General features: G+C 41.5%; 1 protein-coding gene across 3 annotated transcripts in view; it reads right to left on the reverse strand.

Moving 5' to 3' along the window:
- The window catches only part of RASGEF1B (RasGEF domain family member 1B), a 267,226-nt gene that overhangs the window by 24,703 nt on the left and 219,203 nt on the right, over positions 1–23,320 (reverse strand). Inside the window, exon 1 of one of the 3 annotated variants that reach the window (XM_072114546.1) lies at positions 2,014–2,346. The exons of 1 other annotated variant lie outside the window; for it this stretch is intronic. The gene's annotated coding sequence lies outside the window, so the exon portion shown is untranslated. Of the gene's footprint in view, positions 1–1,550; positions 1,707–2,013; positions 2,347–23,320 lie in introns of those variants that run through there. One more of the 3 variants, XM_072114555.1, reaches the window with a different exon arrangement.

Genomic DNA, 23,320 nt, shown 5'->3' on the forward strand with positions numbered 1-23,320 from the left:
GAAACTAGAAGCGGACTCCTCAAGAACTAAAGTAGATCAAAACAGTTTTAATGTCCCACTGCTTTGATTTTTAGTAAGTTATTCTTATTCAAAATAAAGTTCACAATGGTACATGTCATCCTTGCCCTATTCACCAGGATAATGTGACCACTGGGTGGCACTAGCTACTGTACAAAAGCAGAGCAACTACCGTAATAAGAAACCATCTCAAAACATCAGACAAATATTCTTCATGTAACATTGTCACAAAAAAAAACAAAAAAAAAACACAACGCCTTCCCTGTGAAATGGGAACACGTATTGAAAGACTGACATGTTAACAAGTTCTAAAGGTGGACACACAAATGCTGGTTATGGCATTTATTAAAATCCTGTTGGTTTTCACAAACATGTTCTGAAATACTAATTCAGCAGATATAACCTAAGAAGCTTCTTATCAACGCTGATGCCGAGGATATTTTTAGTGGGGAAAGAAAGTCCTTCGGCTTATGCCAAAACACAATCATCAAGGCCATTCTTCTGCCTTAAGCATTCAGTCCACTTCAAAAGCCTCGACCTTCTGTGTAAAGTCCAGTCGCCAACATCATGACACAAGCCATTCATGGGCAAAGCTCAAAAGACAAAACCAGATCAAGCAGCAGGTTTCATCTACTCACTCATGTGTGCTGATAAAATCCCTACAACAAAAGCCTACAAGCAGTCCAGAGATTAGCTTATTGGTTATATTAAGGAGGATGGGTAAAAGTCTTCATCAGGATCAAAAATATGAGGCATACACATGACGCAGGTTATAGAGACAAACTGAATAGGAATCAACATCAGTTCCACAACTGAAATTTGACATGAACTCAAAATCTGCACCACAAAAAAAGCTGCATTGTATAAGCAAAATCTAACCCAAAGAATTGAATGAATACTGTAGCATACACAAAAATCCATCTTATGTGCATTGAAACATATCACAGCGCAACTTTAACCAAGATATAGGACAACTAGAAAATGTTACTGAAGCCTAAAGATACTTGGTGGTGGACCACTGATGGCATCAACAAGCCTCAAAATAGACTTTCTGACCCCAATAGTATTATTTAGCACTGACATTGTCTGATAGCAGCTAAAACTAAGGGTACCATTAAAATAATGCACACAATAGCAGAATAGTGACATAACTAAACAACTACTTGGGGAGTATTCCCTCCAAAGCCATTCACAGACTATTGAATAAGTAATAAATGGCCAACAACATGACAATAGTGCCAACAAGGGGAAGCTCTGGAATCTTGTCCGAAAAGTAACAAAAAGCATAAAAACAACTGTGGCATTACTTAGTACCACATCCCTTAGCCATCTGCATGGGTCCCATACATGGGGGCGCTAGTGTACCCATACTGATGGTATTCCAAATCCATATGTCACCAATGTATGCGCAGAGCAGAGAGCCATTCGGCCAGTTCACATTTTTATAATTCCACACTCTATTAGTCAGTACAATTGCTAGCAGACCTATACATTACAATGTCGCATACATAAATATTTCTGAATATACTTACTATTGGATCTGCAAAGCAGTTGTATGGATAAGAATGTCCAGTGGAGTGTGAACAGTTCCCTACATATGAATGAATGGATCTGGAAGGTGAAGCTGCGATGTTACCATATTAAAGGCAGTAGAGGAAGTGGTTCACCATCAATAGTAACAATACTACTCTACATAGTATTAGCTGCACTTCTCTACTTTCCCACTGCCCGGTTCTCACACCTAAATATAGACATAAACTCCACATGACTGTGTCCTGGGCCAGCACATAGAGTACACAGTGTACCCACCATTTCCACCCATTAATAGCTCGTGTAGTGCCATACATTGCAGAAGCTCACAACACTGACTCACTGCTGCATCCCCATTCCAGCTGATGTCACCCCAGTGATCACACACAATGTCAGAGCTATTTATAACAGCACTATATAAATCTACAGAAAACATACATCTATAGGCAGCAGAACATACATTACCTGCAATCAGGTTGGTAAATCGAGCTCCGATTATAAGCGCAGTTTTAATCACCGGGGTAATGCGGCATCCATGTAGCGGTAGTGATTATTAATCCTGGAGCAGTGCAGGGATATAGAGTGCCAGGGAAAGCGCGGGAATCCCCTCAGGAGTCCGGGGCTAGCTCCATACACAGCCGGGTGGACACAGCACACTCCGGGCCACTTGTACACACTGCCGCCCGTCCCAGGCAATGTGCACTTGTTTCTTGGTTTCAAAGTTCACTCCTCCCCTGCACGTCACTGCTGTGTGTGCTCCACATTCCCTCTTCTTCACCTCCCGCCCTCTCCTTCCCAGACATGGGAGGCGTATACAGTGATTCACTGGCCGGCCGCACAGACAGCTGCTGCCCCCTCCTCCATCGCTCCAGCTAGTAGCCTCAGGGCCGGGAGACGGGCTGGAGAATGCACACAGGGACAGAGGGCTCAGCATTCCTGGGGGATGTCACACATACAGAGAGTTCTGTGGCGGTTTAGCCAGAAGGCAGTAGCCATACATTGGCCATTACATATAAAAGGTTTTGGCCAAAGACTGTGTGATTCTCTGTGGAAGATATTCAGGGGGCTTTTTGATGCATAGTCACACAATATACCGCATCTATATACCACACTGAAAAATGACTAATACTTTTTTATGTTTATCCCCCCTAATAATTGTTTTCTGGGGCACCTACCACTACTAATGACTTACCATAGGATGGATTAGTAGTCGTTGATACCAGCAAGTTGTTGTATACTGCAGATTGGAGCTACATTTAATTTGTATCGGCCACACTGTGGCTAAGGCCGACGGCACGTAGGCCGTTTTTAAGCAGTCCGTTAAAAAATACATGTGTTTTTGAAACATCCGTGTTTGACCCGTTTTAATTAAGATAATTGGTAAAACCGGTCAAAAACGGGTTCAAAATGCCAACCCTTTAATGACTGGGGCATTTTTAACACATTTTCGTATATAGCAGTTTAAGGGCTATAACTTACTTTGCAGTGTTTTTTTTTTCATCCCACCTAGGGCTAGTTAAAAAATTGAACATTATAAATGAATTGCCTATTTGTCAGTCGTTTTGATATATATGATGTATAGTCAATGTTTTTTATAGTGTAGATGGGGATTTATTTTTCATTTATTGGAAATTTTGATATGTGTTTATATAATATGTGGGTGTCTTTTTTTTCTTTATTTTATATGTCCCCTATGAGGTCATAAAATACCCCTGATGGACATTTTCACAATTTTTTAATTAAAAAATTTAATCTACAACATCAGTTATAGGGGGAAAAGTTTGAGCTGTACTGGTTCTGATCGGAAACACCGGTTCTGATATGCCCCTGCAGACACAACAATCACATAACCACCAGGTCTACAGAGATTGTTTTTTTGTTGCATGTCGTACTTTGGTGAAATGTCTTAAAAATTAAAATACTCAATCTTTATCCTGTTCAAAAAGATAGAATTGCCTCTCTGATAAAATAAAATAATCATTCATTAGTCCTACAATGGGGAAATTCACAGTGTTACAAACAGCAGAGGAAATACACAGACTACAGTACAAACAATGATAGAACAATAATATTAGGTATAAATGAAAAAAATGGATAAAAAGACAAGCAATGATCAGCAGTTTGATATTGGGTGGATGGGACCTGCAGGGACTGGTTAGATGGGGGGCGCAGGTTACTTCTGTTTGGGCCTTGTTTGTTGAACAGCCTGATCGAAGCAGGGAGAAATGACTTCTGATAAAGCTCCCTCTCACAATTGGGGTGAAGCAGTCGGTCACTGAAGGTGCTCCCCAATGCCACACAGTCTCATGCATGGGATGGGAGCCATTCTCCAGAATAGATTTCAACTTACACAGTGTCCTCCCTTCAGATACCACCTGCACTGTGTCAAGAGGACCCCCCAGGGCAGAGCTGGCTTTCCTAATCAGTTTTTTTACCATTTAATAGGCTTGCAATGGTGTCTTTAGTATCTGTACATCTTCCATTAGACCTTCCATTTTTAAAGCAGATAGTTGAAATAAGGGTGGCTATAAAATAATGAAAAACGTACACTGACTGTAACGGAAAGAAAGTATCACATGTTTTAAATGGATTTGTAAAAGGTATCAGTTAAAACAAAAACATTTATTTAATTTAAAATCTGTAATCCAAAAGCCAAAACGCAGATGGGAACTGGCCCTTAGATGAGCCAAAATTATGAAGGGGTCTGCCCATGCAATAAAGTTGGAAATTTTAATCCCCTAGTGATGTTTACACAATAAATATCATTTATAACCCCTTACTTTACAATTTTACACAGTTTAATTGCTGTTTTAACAGTGTAAGATTCCAGAGTGTGGGCGGGGAATCTCTAAACAGACACTTCATGATCCCTCTAGTGCTATGAGATGGTGTGTGCTGACAATGTGCTTAGGTTATCATGGTATAAGTTTATCTACACTTTTATTTAGTTTTTGAACATTCTACTAGTATCTCACACAGAGAAAAAGAGAGATGAGACAGAAATGAATATAAAACACAATGACACTCTCAGCTTCACTACATCTGAACTATAGCACAAAGAGTCATTCCTGCTATATGCCTCCCTCCAGGATAATGACCTTATCTTGCCTGTAGATTGTAGAGTACGTCTCTGCACACTTCTGCTTGCTGGCAGGATGTGCCTGTGTCTGAGCTGGTCTTGTAATGCAGCTGGAAGGGGCAGGAGGCAGAGAGCACTGCAGGCAAGAAAAGCTTCATTAGAAGAATCAGACCATAGAAGATTTACAGTCGGATCCAGGAGCACCCAAAATTGTATACACCTGGACTGATTATATCTGTGATATGCTGTATTTTTGTTTAAAGTGAACTAGAGAATGTTTTATTTATGATCTTAAGTATATTTAAGAAATGGCCCTTTAATCATTTGTAACTGGGCTAAAAGCAGAGTACCACAGTGTGGCATCTACTGTCACCCAGGTTTTATTGATACGTAAAAGACCACTTAGACAGCCACTTACTTCCCAAAAATGAGGAAACTATTTAGCTATTTATGTATAGTGACTGAAAATACTACTGTAAGTCAATTACATTATCGGTACTATGACAATTATCTAGGAAGACTTACAATTTACTTACAATTAATTCTGATAACCTGATTACCATTGTCCTCTAAAGAATTTAAAATATACATTATATGTAAATTAAAATCTAATCACTGGGAAACATAAACTAGGGGTTTCCTCTGGGCACTAACATAGCCACCTACATAAGAAAAAGCCTAGCCCTTCATTACAGGGTATAAATACAATAATAATTACATCTGAGATAACAGACGAGTCACTTTGGTAACCAAAGATTCCAGAATTCATCTCTTAAAATGGGTAATCAGTAAATTTATTTTTCAAGGAAGCAGGGACTCCTTGCATCATATTTCACTATGTGTTTCATACCCGGCACAGAGGTCGACCTGAGAAATCCAGTAAGCGCACAGTATGACTAGGACAAGCTCTAGTTTTTATGGTTGTGCTGTCTATTAAAATGTCTGTGGGCACTTAATGGTTGAGCATTTAGTGCAATTAGTCCAGTTGAGCACAAATTGCTATGGCTAGATTCTCATCTCGTATTTAGTTTACGCTCAGCGTATATATTCCAGTTAAGTTCCTGTCCTACATTTAAGCGTATAAATTAACATATACTGGCAGACGAAGGCATAGATTTTGCCGGCATTCTCCCGGCCTCCGCTGAGCTTATGCATAGGGAGGTTCTCCACTGATATCAATGCACATATACAGTGTCGGACTGGTGTACCTTGGGCCCACCAGAGAAAATTTGGGGAGGGGGCCCACCGCAGTGTGAATGCACACTAACTGTGTCCAATCATCGCTGGGAAAACATCTTATTAAATTACAGTGTACTGCAGCTGTAGCTCCATGTATGGCTGTGTACTGCGGCTGTAGCTCCATGTATGTATGTATACTGTGGCTGTAGCTCCATGTATGGCTGTGTACTGCGGCTGTAGCTCCATGTATGGCTGTGTACTGCGGCTGTAGCTCCATGTATGGCTGTGTGCTGCGGCTGTAGCTCCATGTATGGCTGTGTGCTGCGGCTGTAGCTCCATGTATGGCTGTGTGCTGCGGCTGTAGCTCCATGTATGGCTGTGTGCTGCGGCTGTAGCTCCATGTATGGCTGTGTACTGCGGCTGTAGCTCCATGTATGGCTGTGTACTGCGGCTGTAGCTCCATGTATGGCTGTGTACTGTGGCTGTAGCTCCGTGTATGGCTGTGTACTGCGGCTGTGGCTCCGTGTATGGCTGTGTACTGGGACTGTAGCTCCATGTATGGCTGTGTACTGCTCCTGTAGCTCCATGTATGGCTGTGTACTGCCCCTGTAGCTCCATGTATGGCTCTGTGCTGCAGCTGTAGCTCCATGTATGTATGTGTGTGTACTGCGGCTGTAGCTCCATGTTTGTATGTATGTGTACTGCGGCTGTAGCTCCCTGTTTGTATGTATGTGTACTGCGGCTGTAGCTCCATGTATGTATGTATGTATGTGTACTGCGGCTGTAGCTCCATGTATGTATGTATGTGTACTGCGGCTGGAGCTCTGTGTATGTATGTATGTGTACTGCGGCTGTAGCTCTTTAAGTAAGAGGACAGTCACAGCACAGGAGAAATGCTGCAGCATTGTGAGTTTAGGGGTAATACCCAGTCCCTCCAGTAGCCAGTATAGAGACAGGGCCTCCCCCCATCCCAGGATAGAAATAGGGCCTCACCCCCCACCCCAGGATAGAAATAGGGCCAAACCCCCCACCCCAGGATAGAAATAGGGCCTCACCCCCCACCCCAGGATAGAAATAGGGCCTCACCCCCCACCCCAGGATAGAAATAGGGCCTTCCCCCCACCACCCCACCCCAGGATAGAAATAGGGCCTACCCCCCCACCCCAGGATAGACAGACACACACAGAGGGCCTTACCATGCAGCAGCTGCGGGAACTCGCCTTCTCAATTAGACACAGGCCGCACTGAGTGTCGGCGCGGATGCGGTGACGTCACCGCCGAAACACAGGATGCCGGGACCCACCAGACCAGCAGCAGACATCGGGCGCGCGGGGCCGCGCTGTCATAGGAGCGCCGGGGGCCGCGCTGTCATAGGAGCGCCGGGGGCCGCGCTGTCATAGGAGCGCCGGGGCCGCGCTGTCATCGGAGCAACGTGGCCGCGCTGTCATCGGAGCGCCGGGGCCGCGCTGTCATCGGAGCGTCGGGGCCTACCGGAGGATTCTCCGGTACTCCGGTGGGCCAGTCCGACGCTGCACATATATGTGACATAACAGTGATATCTCTGAGAAACCCCCTAACAGCAGTAGCCAATCACTGGATGCTGCCAATGTTCACTTCACTACCACATTTACGGGGAGAAGGAGGCATCAGGCAACACAATCCACTGTATAATACATCAGGAATCTTCCCTATGTATCCTTATGGTGGAGGGACACAACAAGATATGAAAGCTGAAGAACCACAGTCTTCATTAAGATAGACTCTCAGTGAAAAATGTGGTTCTTTAGCTATTGAGACATTGGAAACCCCTTGTGCCAGGGTATAACCACTTGTGCATAAGGCCCACAGCAGATGTCAGGTCAATAGAAATTCACAAACAGGTCACATTTTACTAGTAATAATGATACACACACAAAAGTATTTAGGAATTTATTTTACTCTTCTTGGATAGGAATGAGTAATGAAGTACACAGAGTAAACAAAAATTGACTGTGATTTACAGTACATAAAATGACTTGTCATTATTTGTTCATGTAAAAAGTATGGCTTATGGTCTTTTTAAATAAGATGGACACTATATAAAATGTATGGTGAAACTAAAAATATGTCACAGGACACCTGGTCTGAATAAGGGGCGGTCTTTTAAGAGCTTTTTGACAGCCTCACCCAGACTCCTTGCTATACAACTTTTTATCATTTTTGATCTGTTGCTTAAAATTTGCACTTTATCGTTATTTTGTGGTGAAGGCTATACCATGTGAAATACTCACTGAAAAATAAAAAGAGAAAAAAGAATACAGAATGTCTGTGCCTTGTTTTCTGATTGGATACAGATTGGATTGAGAATCCCACTTTGAGCACCACAACTACAAGACAGTGCGGTTACTATTGTTCCAGACACCAGGTCTTTTTAGAGAAGCTATGGCATTGGCATTTCAAGATGGTGCACTCTTGACTGTAAAGCTGGGGCTTCAAAGCACATGAAATGTATCCAATCAGTTTAGTAATCAATAACCTTACACAACATCATGTGTACCTTTGCCACTTTCCAAAACTGTTGATTTAGAAAAACTACCAAATAGATTGCAGGCTCTTGGGAGCCCTCACTCCTATTGCTTTATCTGTTCTATCTTGCTTTGTTTGTATAACTCCCCATTACAGCGCTATATAAATATAGATTTATTTATTATTATTGCTTAGTATATACCTGCCTGAGATCTTATAGTGGACCGCAAATGTACCTTCTGTCACAGGGCTTTGTTCCCACAGTAGTGGCACCCAAGTGATCAGACATTTATCCACATCCTGTGAATAAGATATAATCATTTTATTGGACGATTCCAGCAATATAGAAATAAAACATCTCTATGTACACTAGTATAACACATATGCAAATCTCAGCCTATTCATTATCATCTTTACAAATGCTTTTGATTACAAGACACAGTTCAATTTACCTAATAAAGCTCCAAGCCAGGATTTCCATCTAATTGTGTTGTCTTTGGTCTGTAGCCTTTCTTGTGATGTTTGTGTAGTCTGAAAAGGGTTTCCAGGTGTTTTAACAATATTTTGTTTACGATAAGCAAATAATAGTGAAAGGTGTGTTTTCTAGTTTCTGTACATAATGCTTATAAAGGAAGTTAAAAAAATAAATTTAACATAAAAAAGCCAATTTACAGTGGGTACGGAAAGTATTAAGACCCCTTTAAATTTGTCACCGTTTGTTTCATTACAGCCAATTGGTAAGTTCAAAAAAGTTCATTTTCTTTGTTCATAAATGTACACGCTGTACCCCATCTTGACAGAAAAAAACTGAAATGTAGATATTTTATCTAATTTAAATAAGAAAAAACTAAAATATCACATGGTCATAAGTATTCAGACCCTTTGCTGTGACTCTCATATTTCATTGGAGTCCAGCTGTGTTTAATTAAACTGGATTTGATTAGGAAAGGCATACATCTGTCTATCTAAGACCTCAAAGCTCACAGGGCATTTCAGATCACATGACAAACATGAGGTCTATGGAACTGCCCAAGGAGCTCAGAAACAGAATTGTGGCAAGGCACATATCTGGCCAAGGTTACAAAAAAAATGTTGTAGCACTCAATGTCCCTAAGTGCAAAGTTGCCTCCATAATCCCTAAATGGAAGAGGTTTTGGATGACCACAACTCTTCCTCAACCTGGATGTCCAGCCAAACTAAGCAATTGTGGGAGAAGAGCCTTGGTGAAAGAGGTAAGGAAGAACCCCAAGATCACTGTGACTGAGGTCCAGAGATGCAATAGGGACAGGGGGAGAAAGTTCCACAAAGTCAACTGTTACTGGTTGGTGGGGAGTGTGCCAACAAAAGCCTCTCCTCAGTGCAAGATATAAAAGCCACATACAGTTTACCAAAAAAAACACATGAAGTACTCCCAGACTATGAAATATATGATTGAACTTTTTGGTGTTAATTCTGAGGGTGCAGTCACAAGCTGTACTTTCACAGCACTAGTGTAGAGATATCCTGGATAAACACCTCTTCCAGACCACACAGCTATAATAACAAATCAGTGCCTTAAGAACAACTCTGCGACCATTCTTTCCAGGTCCAGACAGAGCCCTGACCTAAACCCAATTGAGCATCTCCCAGGAGATCATGATAAACCAGGGTCACTTACTTGTAGATCCAGGCACTGTAACTGTGGTAATATTCTTATATTTGTTATCCATGGCCTCCATCCTTCTAAAATAAACTTTTGAAATTATGCTAACGAACCTGCTGCAGATTTACAGTCTTTTACAATGAGCAGAACCTGTAACCCCCAGCCCCGGCTCTCTCCCTCCTTGCCTGCCTGTGTAAACTAGCAGCAGCAGGAAGTGCAGGTGGATGGGAGACCTTCACTGCTCATTGTAATAGTCTATGAAGCTACAGCACTAAAGGGCTCTGGAAACACCTTCCAGAGGCTTTCAGGTTCATTAAAATAATTATTAAAGTTGATTTTAGAAGGAAGGAGGCCATGAATAACAAATATAAGAAGATTACCACAGTCACAGAGCCTGGATCTATTAATAAGTGTCCCTGGTTTCATTTTGATGATTTCCTTTGCGTGTCAACATTATGGGGCAGATTTACTTACCCGGTCCATTCGCGATCCAGCGGCGCGTTCTCTGTGCTGGATTCGGGTCCGGCCGGGATTTATTAAGGCAGTTCCTCCGACGTCCACCAGGTGGCGCTGCTGCGCTGAAGTTCCCTGGAACGCACTGGAATACACCGAGCCGGGCTGAGTGAAGGTAAGTGCAAGCTCCGTGACAGATCCCCGCCAAAATCCCCCTATGTCTGGTCGTGGGTGTCACACGTGGCTGCACCTGCTGTGTTTGGAGAGAGCTCTGACCATAAGTCTGCTCAATACATCTTTAACCACTTTTAATCTTACATCTTTAACACCTGTCATCTTAACCTTTTTTAATATGAAATTCAATACTACATGAAATATTAATTCTGGGCAATTTTCTTTATATATTGCTGGCTTCTATGGGTAGGACCCATATTTAGCTGACTTTTCTTTTTTGTTTATTGGTACTACATTATGTAATACAATGGTAATAGAAAGAAGGACTGTATACCTAGGATTCCATCGTTTAGACTTGATAAATGTTTAGCCAGAATCACATCCTTTTTCAAATTCTTCCTTAACTAACCTATGACCCTATTTTGAGAGAGGTCAAGTAGGCAACCCCAAAAACAAATATGGACACTGGTTGTTGCATTCCAAACTGACAGTTTGACAAATATTGCAAATGAAGCATTATTAAGCCTCGCACATACACACAACTCACACTTAAATCATTATTTCCAACATAGTCTAGCCACTGGGAAATCTAGCCATAGGTATATGGTAAACTGGCAAAAAATGTTTAAACACTGTATACCTATCTGCTGGGACACATGCTAATTTTCAGACTGCAGCAAGGAGTATAAATAAAATGAGGTCCAGCATGTAAATTTCGGCTTCATTCAAAGTCCGTGGATGTAAAGCAGTTGTGCAAAGCACAATAATGAGAATAAAAACAACAACTTTTATAAAATCTTGTATCATAAAGTTTAGACTATAACCAAAGACAATCTTAAAAAAAAAAATAAACAAACTTGACTATTAGGGTATGACAATCAAGAAATACATTTTTTATTGGCTTTCTTTAAGCGCTTTGCTGCTGCCCCTCAGGCCAAGAATATTGAATAGAATGACTATGTTTCTGTTTGAACACTGCTCCATTCTACTTGTAATTTCCCATAACAGCCATAGCTGCTCTCCTTCAGACCTTACAGAATTAATTTAATTAATACCCAAATCCAAGGATAAATAATGGGCCACATTTAAAAGGGATTGTATGTCTGAAATGTGGTGTACAAGCCCTGAAATAGCCCCAAATTTCTGGCCCACACCCAAGTGGGCATGGAGAGGTGTGAAGGGGAAGGGGGTCTTGCTGGGCAAATCAGTGGGTCAGTGCAGGGGCGTTCCTTCCGCACACCTGTGACCGGTCAGATGCAGACTATGGTGCAAATTTTCAGCTTGCATTTACAACGCTGTCTTAACCTGCATCTTGGAAAGTCTCAAAATAAAAAAGACCTTTTCTAAAAAATTACTTTTTCTCCATAAGCATTAATACATTTATACATAGATATATGGGAAAGGGATAACTTGAAACTAACATATTTTAAAACCAAGTAAGTCTTTTTACCTTATGTACTCAAATATAAGTCGACCCAAGTATAAGCCGAGGCCCATAATTTTACCTCAAATAACTGGGAAAATTTATTGACACAAGTAAAAGCCTAGGGTGGGAAAGGCATTGATCACAGCCTGCCCTAGTAATTTAATGCCCGGCAGCCTGCCTCAGTAATGATATGCCCCATGCAGCCTCCTCTAGTAATGTAATGCCCAGCAGCCTCCCCCAGTAATTAAATACCCCATGCAGACTCCCCCAGTAATGAAAAGCCTTATGCAGCCCTCCCCCAATAAAGAAATGCCCCATACAGCCCCTTGTAATAAAATGCCCTGCAGCAGCCCCCAAGTAATAAAATTCCCAATGAAGCCCCTCTAGTAATACATTTTCCAAAGCAGCCCCCCTAATAATGAAATGCCTGATGCAGCCCCCCTAATAATGCAGTGCCCAAAACAGCCCCCCTAAGAATGCAATGCCCGATGCAGCCCCCCTAAGAATGAAATGCCCTGCAGTCCCCCATTAATAAAATGCCCCTGGGTGTATAGCGTGCATGCTCTCTGCCCACCAACACACACTATAAAACGGCACTAACATAGTCTGAGTGAAGAGGAGAAGGAGGAGCAGTGCAGTGCAGAGCATCAGAAGGTGAGTATGTAAGATTTAGTTTTTTAATAAACTCCTGTATAAGCTGTGTATGAGCGTAAAAGCTTAGCTTATACAAGAGTATGTACGGTAAATTAATAACAACATCTCAAATGCTGCCTGACAACTTGAAGTAATCACCATGTAAATGGTAAATCATTTTTTCCTTGACAGATCCTAATTTATTTTGACAGCTGACAGCTTTTCAGTACCCTTGAGTATGCATTAAGACATTAAAAAGCATGGCTTTAGTTTTAAAGAATATTTTATGAAGCAAAATCTTTTTTTCAATCTAAAGAGAACACTTCAGTTCAATGTTCAAAATAAGGTAATGATAACAGCATGTAGCATGCACATACTACACCCTAATGCACACATATTTTTCACACATGTGCATGTTCTCTCCCTGTTTGCCGGGGTTTCCTCCGGGTCCCTCAGTTTCCTCGTACACTCCAAAACATGTGTAGCGCTATATAAAAAAAGGAATTATAATTAATAAGCCGCTAATTTTTAAGCTAGCTCATGTCCTCATCTATTTCTATGGGCTCATACACAAAGCTATGGTTTCCTCTGCCCTGTGTATGAGCCTAGTTCCCCTGAGAAAAGACTTTGAGGAGCTCCTTATTCATGCCTGTGTTTGCGGCAATGACCTCTCATTGAAGTCAATAGGAAAGTGAAAAATACTTGTGGATCATTGCAAGGTAACAGTTGAGACAAGCTACTGACATCATTAACCAGACTTACGTTTTTTTTGCGTAGACCAAAATGCATGACAGACGTACCGTTTACATGGACATGCTGTTAAAAAACTTAAAAAACACACTGACTACAGAGATCTATGGTTTCTGTGCAGAGGAAAAAAAAATGTTTGTATGCAGGTAGCATAAGTTTTTTTTTTTTTTATCAGTTATTATTAGCAAAAAACAGATGTAGAGAAGGTGCACTGAATGCAGTATACCTGTTTAGTGTGCAGGGTGCTCCATATTCAGGATTTGTGGCGCACGTTCTTCATGAATCTGGCACGCCCTGCACAGCTCCAACAGAATGCACTTATTTTTTTGGTACACCTTTAACATGGGTTGAGCAACACAATTCTGTCGGACTTTGCATGTTAAATCTGGCGCATGCTCCAACTGAGCACTGGAACTCCCCCTAATTTGTGTCGCATGAAGCATAGTGCAGCTTGGCCATAAAAGGGTCGTGTGTAATACAAATGTGGCGCACAGAGCTTAGTAAATGTGCCCCATTGTTTTGGCTCACAAAAGCTGAAGCAAACTGATCCGTGGAGCTAGGCCCGTTGTAAAAAGTAAAATTTTTTTTGTTCTGTAAGCCCCTGTGCTGGTGTATGATAATGGCCACGCACCCTCTCGTCACGCCGGATACATCAAGAGGCTTAGGCGTGAAAAACTACGCCAGGTCGGAACGGCTGCCCACTCCACGCCCCACCAGGAATCTGGCATAGAAGAAGTAATAAATCTCCCCCTGTGTTTTTGTCATGATTTCAAATCTAGTTCCAGTTAACATATGGATGTCAGGTTATTCAAAATTACAAAAAATTTAAAACAAATCCTTCTAAAAGCCTCTGAGTACGCGTGAACCTATTAAATTGCTTTTCCCATGAATTTGAAGTTCTAACATATAGTAACCTTGTGGCATAACTCAATGTCTGTGGAGTCATTCACAAGATATTTGGTAGAATTAAAGGCCATCTAACACTAGGATGAAGGATTGTAAACCAAGCAAACTGACATACTGGTGTGTGCCCCCTCTGTCAGGATCTGCTTTCCTTTGCTTCTTATGCTCCATAGTTGTTAATGGAGAGTGGAGGCCCTCAGGCTAATTTGCATAATTTTAAAAGCCTTTTTTTAAAAAAAACCATGGCATAGGAAGCAAAAAAAAAAAACAGATCCTGCCAGAGGGGACACACATCTCTATGTTTTTGTGCTTGGTTTACAATCCCCGATTCAGTTGGTAGATGTCCTTAAATGGTGAGCCGTTGGCCACTGTGCCTCACATGGTTCTCAACAATCTAATTGTATTTAGGTAGTTGGTTATGATGGCCCTCCGTTATATCAGAAACTAGTTACCTATTATTGAACAAGGGGAAAATGTGATTGATTTATCTAATGTATTTGTGAACAGTGATGTACTTGTATTGTTCTCAATACACAAGGACAAATAACTAACTTGCTCAATTTACGGTTTTGCTTTCTTTGTCTCCTAAATGGACTTGAAAGCTGTTTCATAGTCTTTAATTAACACATCTTTACACATTTCCTAAATGTTTATTAAAGGACTATCAAACTTCAATCAGTCAATCCCTATTGTTTGAACCATTTAATTACAAAGGGATTTGGCGTATAATGGGTTTAGAACAGATATACTACTCTGTCCTCAATCTATTGTTTCATCCTTTTTATCTTATTCTTTGAAGGAGGGTTATGTAGTAATAAAACACACAAGTGTGTGTGTATATATATACCTAGATTATCATGCTTGATATTGATGGTAGATTTTCATCTAGAACAAACCTACAGAAGCTAAACTATATGCAGATACTGTATAAAATATATTTGTGAAATGTATATATCAAACAGAGAGTATATAGGATCTGAGATGCAAGTAAAATCCCACAGGAAACAAAGCCGGTCAGAGCCAATCATTAGTGTCCAGAGGCCTGCAGAAATTGAAGAGCAGGAGGTGGCCAAAAATTCACATGATCTCAGGCTTATATAGTGACTCCCAATATACTAATATATTTCATATATATATTATACTGACATTGAGTATATATTTTTCATTTTCAGATCACTGGGAGTCAGGGACATTTTACAATGCCTACAACAGAAAGTGATGAAGCAACCTACTAAAAATAGTTTCAATAGTTCCATAGTTGCTATGGCAAATCTGTCTACAAGCATAGCAGTTTGTGTTAATCCTTCCTGCAATCTCCCTGGCTGTAGTATGCTATGAGCACTATATTCAAACATCAAGCTGAAAGAAAGGGTACATTCACACAGCGGTATACCCGCCTATCCCCCCTCCATAGAGAACAGCTGTGGATGGCCGCACACATGGGGAAATATAGTGCATGCTCGGCCGCCAGGCCGCCATTGCCGTCTATGGGGACGTATATGCGGCCGCATATACATCCCCCTCAGATGGCCGTATGAATGCACCCTAAAGGGTTGTCCTCACTACCAGAGCTCTTTAAACACACACAGGGAGATTAGATGTTTAGGTATTAGAACCTTCTTCAGCAACACATGATTCCTTCCTTGCGTTCCTTACCCAATCAGCCAGCAATTTTCATGCAGGACAATGTCCCCTGTCGCACAGCAAAACAAGTATATCTGATCCTTGAAACAGAAAACATTGAAACAATAAATTTGCCAACACAGAGTCCTGATCTAAAGCTAATAGAAAACCTCTGAAAAATCCTTGTTGGCAAAGTTAAAGCCTAGAAACCCACAACTGTTACAGAACTGTGGAAGAGAATGGAAGAAGAGAGGTCCAAATTCCCAACAGAGCAGTGTGAGAGACTCGTGATGTCCTGTGGCGGCTGATGTACTCAAGTCATTCAAGGCAAAGGCTTGTACACTTCTGTAGTGATTGGTGAGTGTTGTAATCTTCAGAGCATTTAGTTATAATACTTCTCTGTGCTATAGTCATTACTGTTCTCTAATGGTGATCATCAAGTTTTTTGCAAAATAAATGTTTCATGTTGATATACTATAATTTTGTAAAACACTGTTCTAGTGGCATGGTGTACCTCTTACAAAAATCCATTAAATGTTGATCAATGGAGAGTACATTATTTAAAAAAAAAATCAAGTATCGTTCTCTAATTTAGATCAGTGTAGGTTCTTTAGATTATTTTTTGTAATTTTATGTTTAATCCGATTTTTATGAACATAATATTATTGATAAGAGCACAGTAGTTAAAGGGAACCTGTCACCAGGGAACTAATTTTCACTAAAGACAGGTTGCAGAAGCCCATTACAGCAGCAGTGCAAAAATGCCTCTCTGCTTTTGGTTTGGATGCATTTCATAAAACAACACATGACTTGTCTGTGCTGCTCACTCCTCAGATCTTGGCCCCCACCTTTGTGCTCCTGTACAGCTCTTCCCTGCTGCACCTACACAGAGGTCACAGCCTGGAGAGCTGACATCAGTGGGGGAAGGAGGAGCTGTACATGAGCACAAAGATGGTATCCTGCAGTACAGACAAGTCACGTGTTGTGTTTTGAAAGGCATCCAAACCAAAGCCCAACAACTGTGACTACCCCAGAATTTTGTATGCCATGAAATATACATGAACAGGAGGAACCGCTTGTATGAAAATGATTACAAATGATGATGATCACCACCACTAATGGGTGAACAGAAGAAGAAATAAGATTGAATACAAAGAAAGAGAAAATCACCAGGCAAAACGGGGCAGAACTGGAAAGAGAGAACAGGAAAGGAAGGGGAGGGAGGTTGAATACAGATTCGGTCACAACATTCCCAGAGAGTAGGAGACCTGAATCCTTCATTCAAACAAGTCTTGAAAGTTCTGAGGTTCTTGAAATATCACCCAAGGAGACCAGGACCGAGTGGTCTTACCTGGATCTGCCGAATTTCCCACCAACAGCTCCTCCATCCTCTGAATGAACCAGAGTTCCTGAACCCACTCAACCATAGGGGAAAGCTGCACCTAAAAAATGATGCAGTAGGCCTTTTTTGATGGAGAAGATGGAGCCAGGCAAAAGACAGTAGAGCCATCTGAGGGGTAGCAGAAAGAGATTTACCTGTGACCTGATCATGAACCCCAAAGACCAAAGTCCAGAAAGGTTGTCGTAAGGAACAGCTCCACCAAATATGGAGGATGGAGCCCACCTCTGCACTGGACCTCCAGCAAACATCCAGCATGTTTGGAAAGAGCTTATGAAGTCAATGTCAAGAAAGGTACCACCACAACAAAATCTTAAAGTTCTTTTCCTGAGCGCTGCAGGGTAGCGGCAACTTATGGGTGAAGAGAAATGCCTTCTCCCAGTCCTCATCTGAGGTTTCCGTGGCCAACTCGGCTTCCCATCAATCCATAAACCAGGAGTAGCGGCCTTCAAATGAAACTGTAGAGGGTCGACAACGCCAACACTGTGGGATCTGACCCAAAGTGCAAATGTTCTGCTGAAGCCGAAATATACAAGGCCAGCTGACTATATTCCAACAAGACGAGGATGGCTGTGCCATCCATAATCCTGCCTATACGGATGTTGGATCCCACTTCCCAACACAAGAACCTAAGCCTGCCTTCACCCGGGGGGAAAGCACGATTATGAAACAGCGGTGTCATGGGGTCCCGCAACCTAACCAACTTGCCCTCCGCAGCTAAAGGGTCCCAGGCGGAAAAGAAATATGAGGTGAATAATGAATGGAAAAACTCTAGGGGCCAAGAACCAGAAGCTACTCACGGGATAGTGTGAAGAGTAGGATGCACAATATCAGACTCCTACTGTACCCACTGTTTACAGTTAGCATGGTGGTGCCAGTGGTGCGTTGAAGGACGGATTGAGGGTATAACTTAGGATCTGGCAATCCCACTCCCCACTTCCCCTCTACTCTTAGTACAGGATAGAACCGCAAAGCTAATACAACTGAATCCCCCCCCCCCCCCCCCACCATATAAATTTCCAAAACTCGGAACGGAAGCTGGAGAAATAGGAGTATGGTGAACGAATTGGGATGGTTAGTTATAAATACAGGAGGTGAAGCATTGCATCCATTATTTTATGTCATTTTAATTCTTTTTTGGCACGTGATAATTTCATTTCATAACCTGGACAAACCCATCAAGAATTGGTAAATTCCCAAGTTTCAGGAGTGCATTTGTGGTGTAAACTTACAAATCTAAGCAATGTCTTGTATACTAGTTACTGGTACCTCTTCAATTCTTTTCTAACTCTTCAATTTTCTGAGAAAATATTTTTCTAAGACTTCAACTATGACAGCTGCTGTACAAACTGACACAAACTCACATAAAAATAATCATATGAACCTCTAAATGCCACTATTTGTTTCATGTCCTAGACTCCTGGAGCCTTAAGCAAAGCACCATGAAACTGATTATGAACAGATTATCCATTTACCAGTTTAGCTTTCCATCCATAATTGAGGGATATTTCCTAAGGTAAATGAACCAAAATTCTGGCTTTATTTGCAAGAACAACAATTGACCCACATCTTAATTGCAACATTTAAGACAGCTTATTAAGACAGTTTCTTTCGCTTCTTCCTTGGATTATCTGATGCAGACACACAGCAAGAAAGAAAGTGGGAAAAACTCTTCTGTGGACCAGATCACAGTATGGCCTCATGCACACGACTATATAAAAACGGCCATATATACGGCATGCATTCCAATGGGCTATACGGCCATCCATGTACACATGGCTGTATTTTTTCTACCATACCGTACCTTAAGTGAGCCGTATTAAAATATAGAGCATGTCCTATTTTCCACCATATTTCCGCCGTATGGCCATAAAAGTCAATAGGAACCTACGAAATACGGGCTAAATAAGTGCTGCATATGGCTGTGCACTGTATGCTTGCATATATACGTGTCGTATCCATAACCAGTGGGAGGTGCGTTCTGTCAGTCATCCATCATTTGCCAATCTACTGTATGTTAAACGGATACGGTGTAATATGTTGCCATACTGTTGCAATATGTCCCGTATTTACGGCCAGAATACAGCCGTATATACAGAACCGAAAAGACCATTTTGTGTGCATGAGGCCTATGACAGATCTAAATGTACTAGAGGGTCACTTCAAGAATGACAGAAAGAGGAAAACTTGGGAAGTCAAGCTAATAATAAAACTCTAGTCACTGACACAAGGGGGTTATTTAACATTAGGATAGTCAGATAGTTCTGTGTCTATTTTTTGAGCTCCATAGTCCCAAAAAGGTCTCAAAATGCATAAAAAATCCCAATAAAACACCAGCAGGGGACTGGAGTAACTACGGTAAGTCTTTTTATGGGAATTTTTGCAAAAGGGCAAAGTCATGAATCCAGCTTGGATCCGTGTTGCAACAGGAGTAGTTCTATGTTTACACAAGATTATTTAATTGGCAGAAATAGCCCTGTGAGACCTTTTAGCAGTGAAAAGTCCAAAAAAACCTCAATACCACTTTTTTGAGACTTTTTTACTCCCTGGTGTATGACCCTGGCTTGTTTCTCGAACCTGTGCTGCCTTCAATGACCCTCTGCCTGTCCCATGATTCTGATTGTATGCTGCCTGGCTTGACTATGGACTGTTTCTGACTACCCGCCTTTTCTGACCCCTTAGTACCACATATTGGTGTCTCTGTGTGCACTGGGCCAGCTGCTATCTATACTGGAACCACCACAAGAGGTAGCGGCCTTGCGATCTCTCTGCAGCAAAGTCCAGATCCCTGTATAGGGGTAAAAGGGTGAATACTGGAGAGGTCAAGTGATAATGCCCTCATTGAGTAGGCCAAAGTCAAACCAGTTAGATAGCACATTTGTAAAATGCTACGGAATGTGATGGCACTATATAAAGATTATTATTATCAAAGTGTAACTGTTACGTTTTTTTAAATGTTTTTTTATGGCTGTAATAGCTGAACATTTTCCAATATACATTCATTGAAGGGGTATTCCTATCTGGGCATTCACATTTAATTTAATTCTTTTGCCATATGTAAACATTTCTTCAATTGGATGTTATCAAAAAAAATGTTCCTGTGTGATGATAATTTTTCATAAATGTAGTCATTCTGTCCCTTAGAAACGAGATAGCTTCCCCGCATAAGACCACCTCACATTTTGTCAGCAGTGACCAGCCATGCGCTATTGAGTCCTGCCTGACCACCTGGGTTCAGCGTTCATTACCACAGGAACGGTGTGGGACATCCAGTAACTCTCAGGCATTTCATATACAAAAACTTTTTGTTTCCTTGTGCAATGCGTCCAGCAGAGGTGGCCGTATCCAAGGAAACAGTTTTGTTTCTAAGGGACTATATGACTACATTTATGAGAAATTATCTTCACACAGGTAAATTTTTTTAATAACATCTAATCGAAGAAATGTATATATATATATAGCAGATTAATGAAACTGAATATCAATGCTGAGGTGAGCATACCCCTTTAACTTATCGCAGCAGCAGCTTTTCTGCTAATACTTCAGTCTGCCTGCCTCAGACCTTTTTCCTTAAACCCTGCACTCAGTTTGTCATGTTGAAACCATACTGTGCATCAGGAGATGCAGGCTACAGACTCCAGGGTCAGCAAGGGGAAGGGAGAAAGGCTATGCAATGTGCTCATTCCAATCTATGCTCAGTAATAACAAGAAGCTGTCTTCAACAGGCAGGATTTGATGTGTATGTCCAGGGACAGATTATTGGCCGGGCCCCAACCTATCTACTTTTGAAGGGGGCCTCCGCCGCTGGGCATCACTCACAGGGCAACTGCTGAACAGCCTGCAGATATAGCAGGTAGTGAGAAAAGCAGTCTTGTCTTTTTGTAAAAGTGAATAGGTACATATATGTGTAATAATCTGTTTGTACTTCACTTCTGGTGAGAAAGATTTTTGTCAAACACTTTCTTTGGAAAGAAAAGGACGAGCAGCACAAAGTAGGCATCATTCTGTTTGTTTTCAAAGGGGGAATCACATATTATAATTTGGTAAAATCACTATAGCTTTACAGTTATGCTTTAAGAAATGGAAGTGAATAAAAATGCCTTGTATTTATATTTTTTTGCAATGTTTTCAGGTGGATTTAGCTTTCCATGATTTCTAGAAATACATAAAGTAAGAATATGTTATAGCCCTGTAGTTGTATTCAGCTCATGTTAAATAACACATTGTTTGTGTAAAAATTCTTCAGGGAGGTTCTTTCTAGATAGTGTTAATAACTTCCATGGTATGTTTGGGAATTAAGTCCTTCTGCAAAACACTTCTATTAAAATTTCTATTCTATAATTGTGCAGACTGTGGATTTTAAAGAAAACCTATAAAGGTAGATCTGATGGTAGATGGCCACTCACAATCTAAACCCTTATATATCTTTAGTTAATACTAAACTACTATCTAAACTAAACTGCAGCTTATCTCACTAATTTGCTAATTTTTGGAGAGGCTATTGGGGTGTGGAGCAGGAGCAGAGGCTACTCCATGACTAGTAGCTTCTTCTGTCCCTGCCTCCCTGCTCCTCCACCAGCATACTGCCTCTCTGAATGCACGTCCTCGATGTACCGCGCCCCGTCAGCTCCAAAGCCAGAACTACTGCACATGCTATCTGTATAGATATGAGTCTATGCAGAGCGCACTCGCATAGTTGCAACGAGGACGCGCCATCAGGGATGCAGCACGCTGGGGGCCATTTGCTCCTGCTCCACTGAGAGTCTTCTCCATGCCCCTGTAGTCTTTGCATAAATGAGATTACTTTATTACAAAATTCTGCTTAGTTTGTAAAGAAACAGGCTTCAAAGTGACTCTTAGTTATAATGTTACTTCAATGTTGCTATGGAAAATCTGTATAAAAGACTAAAGAGAAGTATTTTTCCCCTTTCCTGTTTAACCCTTTCATCTCAGATCTGTTTAAGCAAACATAAGGAGTTTGGATGGAAGCTCATGCAGCTTCCATAGACAAACTATACAGGCTGGAATACACATCTCTATGGGAGAGAATAGCTTGATTTTTGTTAATAAAGTATATTAGAAAAATATTCACCACATCCCTCCACACAGGGCCGGCTCCAGGTTTCAATAGGCCCTTGGGCGACACAGCCTCAATAGGTCCCTTTGCAGTGAACTCATGTGGGGGCATTAAAAATTCTGCAATTAAAACAGCCTTTCATTCCCTAAAATATTCCCTAGTTTATCATACCAAACAGCCCCATTATGGTTATTTTACATAAAGCCTCCCTCAGCCCCTATGAATACACCCCCCCCCCACCCTCATTGATTCCTTATGTACAACCATATGTGGGTCCACCCAGCGGCCTGGCACTTGCCCAGATATACAAAGTGCTGGCACCGGCCCTGCCTCCACTCACAATATAAAAATGATCTCAAATAATAATAATAATTCTTTATTTATATAGTGACTACAGATTACGCAGCGCTGCACAAAGCATGTCAGATTGGTCCCTGTCCCCCATGAGGCCAAGTGTGGGAGGAAATCGGAGTACCCGGGGGAAACCACCACACACACACACAGAGAACATACAAACTCTTTCCAGATGTTGACCTGGGTGGGACTTGAAACCAGGTGCTGCCCCGGTTACACCTTAATACAAAATAGGGAGCACAGTACATATAAATTCTTTATAGGGGGCACATTATATATTATTACAGGAGGCAGTGGGGGGGGGAGAAAGAGGAGTGAACCCCACGCGTATCGTCACCTATCACCCCTGAGGAAGTCACTGGATAGGTGACGATACGCGTGGGGTTTGCTCCTCTTTCTCCCCCCCCATGCTGACCATGCCTGCCTGCCTCCCGTACAAGGCCATTTGGACGCACTCTGGGTATCGTACATGCTTGGCTCATAGGCATTGTATTAACAGGGCAGCTATTTCTTGAACTGGTCACTTTACCTGCTGCACTTAGTTCATATATGCAGACTGTTCTTATCGGAGTTAC

The sequence above is a fragment of the Engystomops pustulosus genome, chromosome 1, assembly GCF_040894005.1.
Source record: "Engystomops pustulosus chromosome 1, aEngPut4.maternal, whole genome shotgun sequence".
Lineage (NCBI taxonomy): Eukaryota > Metazoa > Chordata > Amphibia > Anura > Leptodactylidae > Engystomops > Engystomops pustulosus.